We start from the raw sequence: 5,000 nt of genomic DNA on the forward strand, positions 1-5,000 counted from the left end.
TCCCATAATTTAGATCTTTTATGCCATCTTTAAAGAAAGGATTAATTGATAGACTGGAGTGCTGTGGATTATTGCGATGTTTTTATCAGATGTTTAGACCCGCATTCTGACGGCACCCATTCACTGCAGAGGATCCAAAACAGTGCAAAAAACAGTGCAAAAAGCTTATTTCTGCTACGTTAGGAAAAAAATCATGCTTTGGTAAATCATAACAGCGATACTGAGATAAAACGTCATAATCTATTAGATAAAAGCACATATAACATATACATAATGATATTTATGTTATGTTATGAGACATATGTCATAATTTAGCCTTTTACGTCAGCATAATATCAGCATTTATCTCATAATTTAGATTTGTTATGCCAGCATTAAAGAAAGGATTAACTGATGGACCGGAGTGCCGCGGATTATTGTATCAGCTCTCATTCTGACGCACCATCCACTGTTGAGACACATTTCTCCAAATCTGATGAAGAAACAAACTCACGAGCATCTCGGATGGCCTGAGGTGAGCCCGCTTTAAACGTTACATATTAATATAATACTAAGACAATACTTACCTCACGAGACGCGACCTCTGACCTCTGCGCTCGATTGCTGCCGTCATCGAAGACCTTAAACGGCAAAAAAAAAAAAACAACTCAAACTAAAAAAAACCCTATAAATCAGAGCAGCCTAAGAAGATGAACGCGTTACCTTCTGCATCCTGTGTTTTGAGCAGCTCTTCATAAACGCACTTCGCCGCTGCTTCTTTCGCGTCCCTCTTATTTTTTCCCAAAGCCTCGGGATACACTTTATCACCACAAATATACTTACAAACGTACGTGCTCAACCTGCGAAAGAGACCAGAGAGAATGAAGCGCTTGTTTTGGCGATTTCTTTCCAAAAGCTACTTTTTTTTTACATTGTGATTGAGAAGTGCAGGCTAGTGTGATCATGTTCAAATACTCACTGAGTAACGTTTCCGGGATTCATCTTAGTGGACTCGCGAGGCTTGAAAGACAACTTCTTCTTTTGTGAATATTCATTAAGCCAGCTAACATAATTCGATACGGTCTGCGTTTAAAGACATGCACAATTGTTTTTAAACAACAGTTTGAGATTGTGGAATTATAGCAACATTTATATTAACATTAGCTAATACATCTATTAATTGCTACTTCATATTATTAGCTCAAATCCACTAAATAACATTTACACATACAGCATTTGTTGTAGTATTGTATTAAACGTTTACATTAATCAATGCTTTAGAAGTATTTTTGTCATCGGAACCTATGCACAAAATGTTAAAAACAAAATGTTAAAAACGAGTGCAATATTAAACTTATTTTATAACTTTTCTCGTACAAATATGTATTATATAGTGATTATTTTCCAAAGGAATCATTTTAAATATTTTACATAATGTTAATATTAATGACAAAACTTATAAATGCTTTACAATATCAAATATTATGTGTGTTTTAAAACATTATTATACATTAAATTATATATATATACACACACACACACATATATATGTAATATATATACACATATATACATACACATTTATTTATTTATATTTATATATATATATATATATATATATATATATATATATAATATTTTTTATTTATATATGTATATATATATATATATTATATTTTTTATTTATATGTATACATATATATATATATATATATATATATATATATATGTATACATATATGTATATAAATTACACACACATATATATATATATATATATATATATATATATATATATATATATATATATATATATATATATATATATATATATATATTTCCAAAATACATAAAATACAATAAAAATGTCATATTTAATATTTTCATGTAAAGCACTAAAAATACATAAGTAAAATAACTAAATGCATACAATGTGTGGGTGGATGCAGTAAATACAGTAAATGCATAAGCACACCAGTGAAAATGTTTATTATTATTAAAAAACAAACTACTTACAGGTGCAATATTCTGACTGTCGTGTATGCCATTAAGGGCGTTCTTAGCAGCATTTAGCTTGGCCTCTTTCTTGGATTTCCCAGTGCCTCAGGATACCGCTGTCCATTAACAACAGCCCTCATGCGAACCTGAAAACGCAGATTTGTGGTTTAATGTTAATTCACCCGTGTCCCAGCAGCTGTATAACGACTGACAGCTCCGTACGTCTTATCGTGACTCGGTCCATCAGTGGATCCTCCTCATACTCCACAGAGCACTGCGTCTTCTGCTGGTACACGTTGAGCTGAGCTTATATAATTCGCCAACAGAGAGTCCATTGCACAGCTAAGGAAAACAAAACAAACTAAAAACGGTGGCAGAAGATCGCCGGGCGTTCACGCTGATGACGTCAGCACGCAGGACGTCACGCAGTCAGCGGACGACCGTTAATAAAAACGCCTCGCCGTGTTTTATTTTTAATATTTTAATAAACTTAACACGGTACTAGCAGTGTGAGTTTAAAGCGACGTCGATCCCGGAGGCGAGCTCGCTTTCTTTTCTCCGCAACGTGAGGATCGCTTAAGTTTCGGTTTCCGCGATTCAACGTCATCGCCGAGCATCGGCCAATCAAAATCTAGCGTGTTCCTACTAAGCCACGCCACTTCAAAAAAGTACTGCAGTTGCCAAAAGCTATTATATTAATGTACTTTCACAAATAAATTAGGTATAATCATTTAAATAGATATTTATGGTTTTTTTTCTTATAGATTATACAAATTATCACTCAATATAAATGCTTAAACTATAAAAATGAAAGCACATAGAAGTATTACGTACAAAGCAAATTTTTAATCTTTGATTGCTTTAGGCTCACTGGAGAAATAAAAACAAATATAGTATTTTTACAGAGTCCTTAATAAACGTTTGTATGAGTGGCTGAGATTGAAACATAAAAAGTGACGCATCAACACGATCACGCACCGATTATAATCAAAATATCAATGTGTTGTTTAATGAATGAATGAATATCGAACACAAAAAAAAGAAATGCAAGTGTTCCGGATAACTGCAGGTGGTTCTGAGTCGCCGCGTGATCCGCTGCCGTGTCTCCGGGACAGTTTGAGCTCAAATCCTCCTCGTCTGTTAAACAGAAACGCTTTCGTTTATTCATCGTTTAGGTGTCTGCTCAAACATGCACTCTATGTTAACACTTCTTACCATTAAAAAGCCGTCCCACACATATGCAGTAAAGTGGACTCCTCGCAGAATCTGAGGTGAGAAACTGCAGCTTGTCTAAAGGCTGTAAAGAACAGACGAAGAAAGAATAACGGTGCTTCTGAATAATAAGGCAAAACTCACAGATAAGACACTTCCCATGAAGAAATAAGTAAAATTTTGGTGTCTAATAACAAGAATACCAGGTAAATGATGAATAGAAAGAGCCAAAGATGAACATTTATCAGAGAAAAAAAAAAAAAAAAAAATTATATATATAAAATATATAAATTTTTTAAATATATATATATATATATATATAAAACAATAATAATATAATAATGGTTTATAAGCATCAAATTAGAATATTAGAATGACTTCTGAAGGGTCATGTGACAACAGTAATAATGCAAAAATTCAGCTTTAAAATCAAATAAAAAAAATTACATTTTAAACTATATTCAAATAGGAAACTGTTGCTTAAAATAGCAAAAACATTTCACAATATTGCTGTTTTTGCTGCACTCTGAATCAAATTAACTCAGGGTGGGTGAGCAGAAAAAAAAATCTAAAATGATATGTAATAATTTATCTAAGTATTTATAGAGAAGTAATAATTCAGTCAGCGTCTGATTAGCAAAGAGAGTGTCATCAGCTCACTGTTAGTTCCTCCTCGTCGTCACTTCCCTCCGGTTTGGTTTCCTCCTCCAGAAGCTCCGCCTCTTCGTCTTTCACATCTTCAGGCCAGTACCAGCTGTCTCTGGGAACAGCGACGCCCTAAAAGAAGCAGCGCCGCAGATGCATTCAGCTTCAAACGTTCAGCATTAAATGAAGGCAAAAGAAAGAGATGCAGCCGACCTTCTGGCTGTCGAGGCTGCTCACAGGCTCCGCTGGCTCTTCCTCAGGTCGCCCTGTATCTGGCGCTCTTCTCTCTACGCTCCTCTTACGCACTCTGTAACAAACACGTTTACAGCCTGCATGTAGTCGGATGCGGTGAAAATATGGAGCTCAGTGTTAGTCGAGAGCATGCAAAAAAAGTAAAATGTAAATGCTTAGTAAAATGAAATTAGTTTCATTATTAAAACAATTCAGGGCTGAGATGCACACAATGCACAACACGTTCGTTCCCTCTCCGCCGCTTCCTTCCCTTCACGGAGCGATTATACGCAACTTTTAATGTAACTTAGAGGTCGCGTTCGGCATCATTTAACTCTAATGCCTTCACGACTAAAACCTAAACACTAAATAATTAAAAACTGCAGCTATTCAGATTACTTTATTAATCCGTCCGGTTTAAAACTCCTCAAATGATTGTGCCATATCGATCTAAAAAGTCAAAGAGAGCCAAAAAATATTTAGCGGCAAGCAACACTGAACTGTTCTCTACTCCGGTCGATGTTAAACGGCATGAGACACAGTCGAGCTTTAAGAAAAGAGGAATTAGGGAGCATACATAAATAAGGGCTATTATTGCTTTCTGTGAATATGTGCTCATGCAATGCATTAAAAATGTCATACCCAGCACTGCTGCTGTGATACATATTCGCCTGAATGTGAATATGCTGTCAGGTTGGATGGAGCACGGGGGATGCGGTTTATTATTATTATTTTGTTATGCAGCATTTATTATAGAGGGCTGGATAAAAACACGGCGTGCTTTACATCACTAGATATAACCTCTAACCTACCTAAACGAAGGCAGGCTAACCATAACCCGGCGGAAATGAGCTTTTCACCTCAATTCGAGCAAATACGGAGGGAACCGGACACCTGGAGCGCATCTTACTTACATTTAACACTCGAACGCAAAG

At 35.4% G+C, this 5,000-nt stretch overlaps 2 pseudogenes; both read right to left on the reverse strand.

The window, feature by feature from the left end:
* The window catches only part of LOC122356967, a 5,512-nt pseudogene extending 3,072 nt beyond the window's left edge, over nt 1-2,440 (reverse strand).
* A 738-nt stretch (nt 2,441-3,178) lies between these two features.
* Nucleotides 3,179-5,000, reverse strand: part of LOC122356247 — a 4,091-nt pseudogene continuing 2,269 nt past the window's right edge.

The sequence above is a fragment of the Puntigrus tetrazona genome, chromosome 13 (genome assembly GCF_018831695.1).
Source record: "Puntigrus tetrazona isolate hp1 chromosome 13, ASM1883169v1, whole genome shotgun sequence".
Taxonomy (NCBI): domain Eukaryota; kingdom Metazoa; phylum Chordata; class Actinopteri; order Cypriniformes; family Cyprinidae; genus Puntigrus; species Puntigrus tetrazona.